Consider the following 13,536-nt stretch of genomic DNA (forward strand, 5'->3'; position numbering starts at 1 on the left):
AGTATCCACAGACTCAGCCCTTGTTTAATTGTGCATAAAAAGTAGAGAAAAATGATGGCATAACACGCTGAAATTGACATACACCATTAAAATATAAACTCCCATAACTCATCCTATTGTTCCATACAAACCTTCACCATTTAGCTTGAAGTTGCAAATGGAAATGTACCCTAATTCAGTGACGTTCAGGGACACATATTCTAAATTACTCTGTTAACATTTTAAAGCCAAAATGCCTGGTCTGGGAGTTTGATGCATTACCCCATAAATGTCAACTGAATCTCACTCATTTATATCAGGATTATTCTCTACTGCAGCAGTTACCAATCTTATTTTCTTCTGTATCAACATCAAAAGTAACAGAACTTCCTGTACCACCAACTGTTCATATCTGTGCCAGCATATGAATACCTTGCTATGTCAAACCTTTCGTTGTAGTTGATTACTACAACATAACTTTATAAATACATTTATTGTGACTATCATGCTTGCTTTCTATTTGCCTCCTTCACCCACAGCATCCTGAGCTTTACCAGTTATAGCAGTGTGGAATACCACTCGCCATAAATCCTATTTATTTGTATTCATCAATCTTAACAGCTATGAATAGTGTGACCAGTGAAGCTGAAAGGGTCAATGTCATACTTTACCTAGAGGTTGATGTATCAAAGTCTACCGACTGCAAAACTAGGGCAAAACATGCACTAGGTTTATGAAGGAGCAAATTCCAATGAGCCTGGAGACTTTGATACATTACCTCCTTTGCATAAGATTTAAATGCCAAAGCTTATCAGGAAACATTTTACCGATAAATGGTGCAAAGGGGAGGATTTGAGAACCCAGCTAAAGGGACTAGTAACTGTACTAAATTAGGAAATTAGGGTGTGCATTTTGGTACTGTTAGAACCTAAAAAAATAGTATTTCTAAAAAAAAATAAAAAAAAAAAATAAGAGGTAAGATACGTTGTATAGATTATGGACATATTCTATATACTTCTTAGTGGCAGCTTCAGTCCACCTCTCTTAATTCTATATAAGGTGAAGAGATACCCGATGCAGCCCAAACAAACATTTCAATGGTTTTCTGCCGAATGCCAGATCTCCATTGAAAGGGGCTTGGTTCACTAAATTATCTCGTCATCATGAATTCTATATACTCTAGAGTGTTTTATTCCTGAGCAATTAATAGGATTTTGTTTTTGTCTAGCCCAGGGTGCCATGTATGGTGGTCCTGAAGGCATGTCTTCATATCCACTATGGTACCTAATGGGTCAATATTCCTAAGTACTCATAGTAACCCTCCCCCTTGCTCCCCCAGGCCAAATCACACATCCAAGGTCACCTACTACCCTCACCCACTTCACCAAAACACACCTATCCCTGCTATAGGATGACATATCCCTAGTAGCTCAAGATGGCTCATAGGGCTATACAGTATACCATTGGACAAGTAGTAATATAAAATACACGTCAACATTAAATAAACCATACATTAAATAAAACAAAATATACAGGTCTCCAAATATAAAGTTGCCATTACCCCTTTGGGGCTAATGAGGCTACCTAGCTCACCTGAAGGAGAGCCCAGGTAGTTACATTGGTACTAACTGGGTTAATGTAATATGTATGTTTTTTGTATTGTTTAGCTATATTGGGACACTGAATTAGTTCCAGGGGTCATTGCATATCAGGAAGGACATGACCATTGATAATGTGATTTTTTATTTTATTTAATGAAATAATTTGGTGCCCACCCGGTGTGGGTACCTGGGTTCTCCTTGAGATCGCCTAGGTAGCTTCACTAGTTCAAAAGCGGTTAATGACCATTTATATTGGGTCACCCATTAGGTACCATGCTCCATGCCTTCATGACCACTATGGTTACCAGGGAGGTTAATAAACATATTTTATTATTGATTATACCAGGTATACATTACATAACAATATACACCGGCACATTCAAAACTGGAATCAAAATAGTGAAAACAAAGAGAAAATACGAGTCCATATGAATGTTTTCCCGTATTATTCCTCGCTTTTGTTATTTTCTTGGGTGTGTCTTCACCCGGAAATGTTGTTGATATATTTTATATAGAATTAGTCCGTTAAAATTCTGAGAAGCTGCAGCTGCCGCTTCAGGGTGTATAAAATAGGCCCCTATCTGATAATGCAAGATAATATCAAGCTTGCAGGACCACATCACAGGTGTTACCAGTGAACTAAAGTGTTATTTAGTGAGCTAAATAAATTGTGAACATCACAAGGGATTTCTTTGCAGCAAGTGGTACCTTCAATTGGACTAAAGCAAGAGTTCTTCACAGATGTTGTTTGTTGATAATCTTTCAAGAGAACACGTCCAGGACTCCCTGTTGGGTATATAAATTAAAGGTAACAACATCAAAGGTATCCAGGGCTGCAACTGTCAGGCTGTATTTATAATTTCATAAATTCCTGGGGCTTTTCGTGAGTGAGATTTGGGGGTAGAGAATGAGATTGCAGTGAGTTTTTATGATGCCGCTGATGATAATGCTGAGCGACTTCCAATGAGTGAGACTGTAAGGTTCCCCCTGCAGTTCAAACATCTGCAGATTCAGAATGTTCCAGGCTTCAATGCCATTCACAAGGAGAGGCACAAGGAGGACCTGACAATAGTCAGCATTTTACCCCTTTTCTTGCCAGAGGGGACCAGCAACGCAATGCTACGTAGGCCCCCTCTGGCTGCCAAATGCTGATAACACATTTAGTGGGTTAGTTACGTTTTCAGTTGTTTCTTTAACTGTCTTCTCCACTTTATCACATTTCAACGGATAACATTTCACATTTGTGCAGACTGGACCACAGCTGTCACATTCGCACCCTGTGCCACCTTTTTTTTAGGGGGGCACTATGAGACTGTCTTCCAATAAGTGCAACAGCCTTCTAATGAGTGACAGCTAATGTGCCTAATGAGGTTGAGAACAAACTTGACCCATCCTCTCCCTTCCCTAGAAAACTCTCCCCCCCAACCCATCCCCTTCCAGCTTGCCACCCGCATGCTTTCCCATCCTCCTCAGGCACTCTTCATTATTTTGCTGGGTTTTCCTTTCAAAAGTCAACACTGGGGATGCACAAAGACAAAGATAATACAACTGATAGAGTTTATAAATGTTAAGCACACGCATAAAATAACTTTCCGATTTTCTAGACATGTCCTGGTAATAGAAAGCTTCAGTTCTTTGCAGATAAAATCTGCAGCATTGTCAAACAACATATTCCTTTCTGCTGTGCATTGTTCTCAAAAGCATTAACTTTGCAAACCTCCCCAGCTTATCTTGCTTTTTTACTTCTGCATGGGATTTCTATGTCTCTCCAGCCCTCCACTATCAAAAACAAAAAAGAAAGCTAAATGAATCCCAAGAGGATGAAGAAGAAAAACCTATAGTGACCTCATCTGATTGTTCGTCAAATCGACCTGCTTTTAATTAAACCTTTTGCTTGTGTCTTTCAAGGCTCTGTCAGAGCTGATGGAGTGGAGCACAGACCAGTTCCACAGCAGCAGAGGGGTAGACAGGAGGGTGAGAAGGAGATGTTAAAGGGGAAGTGCACTGTCTTCAGGTCTAATGGATGCAAATTGTTGTTTGACGCTTGTCTCTTCGTGCCTCATTTGCTAAAGGTATTTCGATTTTTAGGCAGCAATTGAAGTGTTTTTAAACTGCTGACACTCACGGGCTAAGCCTGTTGGTTTCCACAAGCTTGGTTTTCAATATATGAGTCAGCTACACAGCTCCCAGCTCCGACTGCTCCACTGTCTGGTTAAGAAGACCTTTTTCCTCACCTTTCAGTCACAGTTGAGTAAATTGTGAATTGATCTGTTCCAGCTCGGTTCTTGCTGCTCACAACATCATCAGATTTCGTGGCGGGTGCGGGGCGTACAGGTGCTACATGAATGCTTACATTGTCAGCTCTTGTGGTGAGGATTGCGGTTGGGTTTTGACATCTTTCGCCAAATGTATAGACTGGAGCAGAGTTTGCCCCTGAGAGTGTTGGTTATTTGGATTCAAAGCGCAATAGCCACCAATATGGTTTTCTGGGAGCATCCTTGATGTAGAGTCAGTCTCATTGAAAATCGTCCCCCAGACTTAAATGGAGTATAATTGGTACTGTAAAAATTTTTTTACAGTTCAAATATTTTTTTTTGTTCAAATATTTTTTTACGGGATTGGAACCAGAATAAAGATTTGCTCTGGAGGATCCCTGGTTCCCATCCTGTCAAAAATGTGGGATAAAAAAGACTTAGTAGGGAGGACTTCTTTTAAAATCTTGTGTTAGTTATGTTCATTATCCTGTGGCCTCATAAATATCGTTTAACAAAGTAGGTTCCAAAGGGAACCTGAAAAGATCCTATATATAGCACTCTTTGTGGAATATAGTGAGTGGACTGATAGTCCATGAGATAACAGATATCTCCACAAGGGGGTCAAATGATCAGAGGCTGATCGTATATTGACATACAGTTGTGTGAAAAAGAAAGTACACCCTCTTTGAATTCCATGGTTTTACATATCAGGACATAATAACAATCATCTGTTCCTTAGCAGGTCTTAAAATTAGGTAAATACAACCTCAGATGAACAACAACACATGACATATTACACCGTGTCATGATTTATTTAACAAAAATATTTATATTATCTGTTATTATCTGTTATTTATTCGATTACCACATGTATTACTACTGTGAAGCGCTATGTACATTAATGGCGCTATATACTTTACAATACAATACAATACAATGTGATGTCATGTTACTATGGCAACGCAGCGTCATGTGACCCGCGGCATTGCTATGGTGACAGATCGCAAGAAGCCGGCGGAGACAAGGTAAGTGAGTTACAGAGGCCTTGCGCGCACTCCCCGCTTAGGGGGAAGAGCGCAGGGCCTCTGTAAGTACCATACCACGCCCTGATGAGAGGGCTCCCCCCCAGTTAGCGCACCCCTGCTCTAGAGTTCATTCCCATCCTTAGGGGCCCACGGGACCTTTCCTGCTATTCAGACTGAGTGTCTTCTTTCGGTATTTCCTCCATGGAGGCCATGAGTTCAGGCATCCCTTCAAGAGGCTCACCCACTTTAACTGGATCCAAGCCTCAATCGCCCTTTCGAGCCCCCCTGCTGGGGGCGGGTCTGGTGTTGGGGGGAATGCCGATATATGGCGATAACAGAATCTCCCGGTGTGCGGATATGGGAAGTTACCTGTTATTGCGATATTTCGGGATGCTGGTGCAGTGAGATCAGCTTTGAAGCTGCCACTATGCTGTTTCTCTGCCTCTTTCTCCCCAAGTCCCCATCCCTTCCTGCTTCTGAGTTCTGCTGACTCACAGGGAGGGAGACTCTTCTGGCAGCATGGGGAGGTAGCATGTGAGAGCAGAGGCAGTGTTGAAAGGTAGGAACTCCACACTTTCCTTTTGTTAACCCCTCCTCTGCCCCTTCCCCTGGGACACTTAACCCCATCTACACTCTCCCCCTGGGACACTTAATCTCTTCTTCTCTCCTCCCTGGGACCCTTAACCCCTTCCACTCTCCCACCTGGACCTTTAACTCCTTCCCCACCCTCACCACGGAACCCTTAACCTCTTCCTCTCTGCCCCCCCCCTGGGAAACTTAACCCCTTGCTCACCCTCCCCATGGTTAACTTAACCCCTTCCCCTATTCCCCCCTGAACACTAAACCCATTCCTCTCTCCCCGAGGGCATTTAACCCCTTCCCCTCCCTCTGGTGCACTTAACCCCTTTCTCTATGGCCACTGGGACCCTTAAGACCCCCTCCTCCATGCCCGCACTTCACCCTTCCATCGGTTGCACTTTTTGAAAATGTTAAAAATGAATTAAAACAGATTTTTTTTAACAATTCTTGTTTGTCAAAAAAATCTGTTTAATATATATTTTTAACATTTTCTAAGTGAAAAGTGTTATTAAATGTAGGGAGTATCTCAGATGAGAGTGATGGGGTGAGCGGTGGATGAATGAGCGTGATGTTAGGATGATGGGAGCAGTGTAGGAGAGAAAAGGTGAAGTGCAGACATGGGAAGGGTTTGTAAATGAAGGTCTCTTTGTTCTAGTAAATCTCAAGAAAATGTATTTATTTTGAGAGCACATTATAATTAGATTTACAAGAAAATGTTCAGACTTTTATTGTAACAAATTTATGGCGATATATATTGTTATCATGATAAATGTATTAATATCGTTATTGTGGTGAAAGTTTTGATATCGCCCAACCCTAAGTGAGTCTTCTTTCATCGGCCAGGCCTCGGCTGTGCTGTCTACTGAACCCCATTGACTGTTTCCTGATACACTCTTGATCAAACTTACACTTGGTAGCTGCAGGGCTATCTATTTTTCTTCATCCCTGATTTCTCTCAGTAGTTCCAAAAATGTAGGGGGCATCCCTTTTCTATCTCTCAGTCGAAGATACAAAGTCATTACATCCCCAGTAAGGACCATTGTATCAACTGCACTATTCAGGTGCGATTAACTTTGTCTACCGGGACCCCATTTTTTCATGTGACCCTCTGGAGGACCACTTCTAGTCTCCGTAGGAATTCTGACAATTTCTCTCCCTCTCATTCACTCATTCTCCTAAACTGGAAGTAGAGTTATTTCCCACTCTCTGTGGCCCTGAATGTGCTCTCTAGTGCTTTCAGGTACTCATCTCACAGCTTCAGGTGACAGCTTCTCCGTAATTTCTAACCACTCGTACGATAGCCAACACGGCCCTTTAAGGCTTTCGTCGATCCAGACTTTCTTATTCTGCTCTGAACTCCCCTATTCTTGCACCATTTGGATAGCCTGCCTGTAGGCGGACGCTCCCAGAGGTATGCAAGGGAGACTGATTATGGTGAAATTAAATAAGCCTTTTTATTGCGCCTTTTCCTTAACATCAGGAAACCATCCAAACAAGGGGTAAACAAAGCTTCTATTCACTTGGGAGTATTTCTAGTGAAATACTATGCGGTTCAGAACTCCCTTAGATAAGCATGTCTCCCAGCCCCAAACATATAGCATGAAATGAACAGATATAAAAAGTCTTGTAAATAAAAGTCTTATCTGTTCCTTGTGGTTTGAAGGGAAAATCTTCTCTGTCCCTGGTTCAGCTCCCTTTTCCTCAGGGTGTGTCAGCATTCAGGTTTAGAAGTTTTCCCTGTGTCTTGAAAGCAGCTCTGCTGTGTCTTATGGCAGAGCTCAAGACTGTTTATCTCCAAGGTCAGCTCAGGTGTGAGCTAAGGAGTCTCTCTTACTGTCTCAAAAGACATACTTTTCTAAGCCATCTAATCAGGCAGGTGGCGTTTGTTAATTGACTACCAGCAGTTAACCACCACACTGCTGGATTAGAGGTACATTACCTGAACAGGGATAACTCCCCTGTTACACTGCCCTATCCAGCTCTCAAAATCATCCTCGACATCTGGGGTGGGTTTTACTCTGGAGAAAGTCCATAGTCGATGCTAGTAATTGTCCCCCTTTCAAGACTGCATAGACTTCTCCATTAGCTTCCGCATGGCCATCATGAGTGTCTCTGGGGACATTGGGGGATTATCCATAGGGGAGATGGGGACAGCGGTGCAAATTTTCCCTTTCAAATTCTTCTATCGCTTTTACCTCTTTAGCTAGAAACTGTTTGACCTGATCTACTATAGTGACATTCACAGGGTTGCTTGGGCCACTGGGTTGGCTATACCATGTAATTATATTACATAGAGATTTTTCTTCCATCCCTACTATACTGGCGGGTACCCGGTCTGGATCGATATATTCAGTACACACTCAAAGTATGTATCATAGCGTAACAGTTTCCCCTTTATTTGTGCTCTTCCCCACACTTCAACCATTGCAAGTGCCTCATTGACAGCTGTGTCAGGGATACCAGTTACTATAAAGGCTTTAGTACAATCTAGGCCTTCCCTGGTACACAAGTCATTCAAAATGGCCGCAATCATCGTGACTAGACACTTTATATAAACAGTAGGGGGCACTGTGTGGTGCATGTCTCTGGTTAGGCAGAGTACGGTCCAGAACAGTCTATGGCCGAACAAGAGAAAATGCGTATCTCGTTGTCTGACCTTACTGGTAATCAGGGAAGGATGTGTGTGTTATCTATACCAGAATCAATCTCAGCAATGTCTTTAATGTAGCCCCTTCTTATTTACCTAGATATATTAAAGTTTGGATACTAGGGTGAGGGCTTGAGTTCATCTCTCCCGTGTGTAAAATAATTTACTCAGCCGGCAAGGGACCAGGCTGGGGTCAAACAACGCAGAGAAATAAGGGAAACCCAGTGATCACATACCGGGGCCCTCAGAATCGGAAGACCACACACAATACTTATGACCAGTGGTCGACAAATCACCCAAAAATCTACTCGCCGAACAAAAAATCTACTCGCCACCTAGTCCCGCCCCCAACCTAGTCCCGCCCCCAACCCTGCCCTAGTCCCGCCCCGCTTTAAAAAAATCAAACAAAATAAATTGAATAAATTCCTAGTAAGAACAACATTAGTTTTTGACATAAGTTTATTTATTGTATTACATTATACTACAATTAGTCCTTGTTACGTGTGTGTGTGTGTGTGTGTGTGTGTGTGTGTGTGTGTGTGTGTGTGTGTGTGTGTGTGTATGTGTATGTGTGATCTTACCTGATCCGCAGTCCAGGTACCTCATTCCCGCAATGTTATATGTTGGAGGTGAGGTGTTTCTTACCGGTCTTCTGGGTTAGGGGGGGTTCCGATGTCTCCTGTGTGAGGCTTGAGTCAGATCTGGAAGTAAGCAGTATAGGTTATTTCGGTGTAGGTATAGGGCAGTTAAGATATATAGGGTAAGTAAGATATCCAGGTCCAGAGTGTGAGAGAGAGACAGAGAGTGGGTGAGAGAGAGTGACACACAGAGAGAGAGAGCGACAGAGAGAAAGAGTGAGAGCGACACAGAGAGAGAGAGTGACACAGAGAGAGAGAGAGAGCGACACACACAGAGAGAGAGCGAAACACAGAGAGAGAGAGCAACACACACACAGAGAGAGAGTGACACACACACAGAGAGAGAGCGACACACACACACAGAGGGTGAGAGAGAGAGAGAGAGAGAGAGAGAGAGAGAGAGAGAGAGAGAGAGAGACCAAGTCAGCCATCCTACTCACACACACTCTCACACACTCTCTAACACTCTCTAACACTGACACAAACTGTCACACTGACAGACACACACACACACACACTCTGACAGACACACACACACACACAAACACACACACTCTCTCTGAAAGACACACACACACACACTCATACACACACTCTGACAGACACACACACACTCTGACAGAAATACACATGCTCTGACAGACACATACACACACACACACACACACACTCTGACAGACACACACACACACACACACACACACACACACACACACACACACACACACACACTCTGACAGACACACACACCCACACACCGACACACACACCGACACACACACACACACACACACGCTGACAGACACACACACACACACACACACACTCTGACAGACACACCCACACACACTCTGACAGACACACACACTGACAGACACACACACTGACAGACAAACACCCACACACACACTGTCAGACACACAGACACATACACGCACTCTGACAGACACACACACACACCCACACACTCTGACAGACACACACACACACACTGACAGACACACACACACACACACTCTGACAAACACATACACACACTCTGACAGACACACACACACACTCTGACAGACACACACACACTCTGACAGACACACACACACACTCTGACAGACACATAAACACACTGACAGACACACACACACTCTGACAGACACACACACTACCAGAAACGGCGCCGGGAGTCCCGCTCACCATTGGAGGTATGTTGGAGTCATCAGCGGCTGCAGGCGACATCGGGAGCTTGCGAGAGACATCGGAGGTTTGAGGGGGCCTGCGGGGGTTTGCGGCGGCTTACGGGAGACATCGGAGGTTTGAGGGGGCAGCGGGGGCATACGGCGACCAATGGGGTTTTGCGGAGGCCTGCGTCAGCAATTGGGGGTATGCGGCGACTATTGGGGGTATGTGGGGGCCTGCGAGGACCATTGGGGGTAAGCGGGGGGCATTGGGATGTATGCAGGGGCCATTGGGGGTAAGCGGGGGGCATTGTGAGGTATGCGGGGGCCATTGAGGATATGAGGGGGCCTGCAGGGGCATACGGCGGCCAATGGGGGTATGCGGGTGCCTGCGGCGGCAATTGGGGGTATGCGGTGACCATTGGGGGTATGTGGGGGCCTGCGGGGGCCATTGGGGGTAAGCAGGGGGCATTGGGAGGTATGCGGGGGCTATTGGGGGTAAGCGGGGGGCATTGGGAGGTATGTGGGGGCCATTGGGGATATGCGGGGGCCATTGGGGATATGCGGGGGCCTGCGGAGGCACTCTGGCTGCTACGGGGAGGAGAAATGTGCTCAGAGAGGCGGGAGAGGAGGGAGGGCACTGCTCAGGGAGCCGGAGGCGGGGTAAGCTCCTGCAGCAACATGAACACGCCTCCGGCTTTTTTTTTTTTTTCCTCCAGCACAAGCGGGGGAAATTAAACAGCAGCGCGAGCAGGGAAAAATTAAAAAAAAACACGTGTGCTGCTTGGGCCAATAGGAGCTCGCCACGGTGTTAAATCCACTCGCCCGGGGCGTGCAGATGTATAGGTTTGTCGAACACTGCTTATGACAATTGTTTAGAGAAGATTAAAGTGTCCTCTCTTCTCTCTCTGCAGGTCTTCTCCTCACATGCTCCTCTCTTGCTATATTTCTCTCTTAGCCCCTCCTTCCATGTCATCCTTCGGGTTTTCCTATCATCTTAGTCTACTCTTTGGTTGATAGTCATTAGCTGGACAGCATGTCCATCATTATATTTATGTGTTTATAGGGACGTTACATAGGTAAGCTGAGCTAAAGTCAAATGTCCCAGATCAGAATATGAGTAGATGAGGCAGAAGCTGAACCCACAATGTTGTGTATTGATTAGGGCAGGCCAGCATTAAACCATGACGCCACACATTATATCTCATCTAGCGAGCGAACCAGGTTTGAATCTCTGAATCTGACATGTTGCAGGTGCCTAGAAAACTTCCTAAGAGGGAGCCAGCGGCTCGATGCACTTGCTCGTTTGGAACCAATTATGCATTGCAGTTGTATTACTTTTTAATGAGATTTATTGCACCGTATGGAGATTACTGGCCCACGTGTAAATCATTTAATGGGATGGCAGCATGTGTGCAGTTCTCCCAGGAGAGAGAGAGAATCTATTCACTGAAAAAGTATCCTAATAAGAGAGATGCACCGTCTGAAAATGAACTCTGAGGGCCAGATTTACCCACTGGCACCGATTTATCAAAGTCTTCCAGCTACAAATATATGGCAAAAATAGCTGCACCAGATTTGATAAATTGTTGTATTGATTGTAGTGCCATTACTTTCCTTTGATAAATCTATTTTTTTGCATCAATTTTGCAGCAACTATCCCTCATTTTCTCATGTTTCATGTCAATTGCACCTTTTTGTTCTCCCCTGTGAGATTTAACTTGTTGCACTGTTTCAAGAGGCTGAGTATCTTTATATAAACTCCAAAGTCCCCAGATCCCCTTCTTTTTAGATAAAATATGGTGGAAAATATTACCAATGCTCATATTTTAAAGGTGCGACCTACAATAATTATTAAATAAAATAAAAAAGAACCATATTGCTTTTGTTGGCTAGTAACCACATTTTTTATTCTTTTAACAGCAAGCTATCGTTTCTTAAAGGGCTTATACAATGACTGCTCCTTCTCTTCTAATGAATAGTTTTGCTGTCTACTGATTAAATGTGCATTTGACTTATCGGGGAATGACAACAGATAAATAAACAAAACTAGAGTACTGGTTTTATACGTGTAGCCAGGTTCCCCCTTGCGCACCACCCCCTCCTTCTGGTATGCGAGCGCGCGTTGTTAGTTGTTAGAGTGAGTTCCTGTTGCTGTGCTGCCTCTGTCAGTAAGAGGCACCTGGAGGTCTGCAACATTGTTGCGGTAGTCTGAGGCAGTGCTGTGAGTCTGGCAGCACAAAGCAGACAGAGAAAAGCAGTTGGTGACTGGAGCTGCTAGGGGAAGGAGGTAGGGTGCAGGGGTCTGTGACTCTCTGCACTAGGCCAGCAAGTCCCCTAGGCCCCAGATAGCCCTGAGTCATCCCAGCTGAGTATTGTAGGGACAGGCCCTAGGTTAGGGACCCTGCCCCATTATATATTTGCTAGGAGTGTATCACGGACATTGCTCGGATTGCTAAGAGGGAGCTGGACTATCTCCACGGAGGCCCAGCTAGCGTGACTGCGGCCTACTGGCAGCAGACAGACCCTAACTAAGGTAGAGACGGTGCGGAGCTGTACGGTGATATTATCCGCGCTGGAATTCACCCCACGCGTAGGAGGATATCCCGGTGGATCCAACCCCAGTGATATAGCGGCACCCGTGTCTGGAGCCCGGGCAGGTAACCCACAACTCACGTGCACCAACAAGGCCTATCACCAGACATAGTGGCTGCGCAGTCACACACACACATTGGTATATGAATTGGGAGTGCGAGACATTGGGTTGGGGTTACTGGACACAGGGTGGGATCACTCTTTGGGAGGTAGCGTCCGCCGTGACGCCTAGAGGTGGTAGCGTCCGCCGCGACGCCTAGAGGTGGTAGCGTCCGCCGTGACGCCTAGAGGTGGTAGCGTCCGCCGTGACGCCTAGAGGTGGTAGCGTCCGCCGTGACGCCTAGAAGTGTTAGCGCCCGCTGTGGTGCAAATTAGCGTAAGCGTCCTGCATGGCGCAGTAAGTGTCTCCTCCAGGAAGGGACACAGGTTCTGCAAACTGTTGTGGTTATATGTTGTGTTGCAGAATAAGTAAAGTCCCATATATATATTTTGTGTGTGAGTATTGATTGTCCTGCGAGGAACTACTCCCCCTCTGGTGGGAGCCATCGCAGGTGGAGGCGCTGCATCGTTATACGTAAGTTGTCCACAGTAATATTACCCCAGGTTCCCCGTGGCGGAAGCTCAGCCCTCCTGTGAGCCAACAGGTTATGCACCACAATTAGTAACCATGTATGTTTCCTGCCCCCACACCGTGTGATCTGCGATTGGGTGGGGGAAACCCCGTTACAATTTGGAGGCGCTGCTGAGATCTTAGACCTGGGGTGCCCTATTCAAAACAGATCAGCATCATGGTAATTCCCTCCCGTCAAGAGGTCCATGCGTGGGCCACCACCGTCCGTGAACCACCTAGACACGTTGTCGCCGTAGGGAACGTCCCGGCGTTAGTAGCGGAAACTGACGTCCGGAACTCTCTGAGCAAGCTCTTAGGGCTAGATAGAGTATGGTACCGTGGCAGGGTGTACGACTCTACTTATGATTTGAGTGCCCTACTATTCACCGTCGGGCGGGACATAGGCCCTGAAGCGGCCCCGAATATTCTAGTAGC

The 13,536-nt window shown here is 45.4% G+C and overlaps 1 protein-coding gene across 7 annotated transcripts in view; it reads right to left on the reverse strand.

Annotated features, from left to right (window-relative positions):
* ADGRB2 (adhesion G protein-coupled receptor B2) overlaps nucleotides 1–13,536 on the reverse strand; it is a 205,935-nt gene that overhangs the window by 99,095 nt on the left and 93,304 nt on the right. The gene's annotated exons all lie outside the window — the stretch shown is intronic.

The sequence above is a fragment of the Ascaphus truei genome, chromosome 6, assembly GCF_040206685.1.
Source record: "Ascaphus truei isolate aAscTru1 chromosome 6, aAscTru1.hap1, whole genome shotgun sequence".
In the NCBI taxonomy this organism is placed as follows: Eukaryota; Metazoa; Chordata; class Amphibia; order Anura; family Ascaphidae; genus Ascaphus; species Ascaphus truei.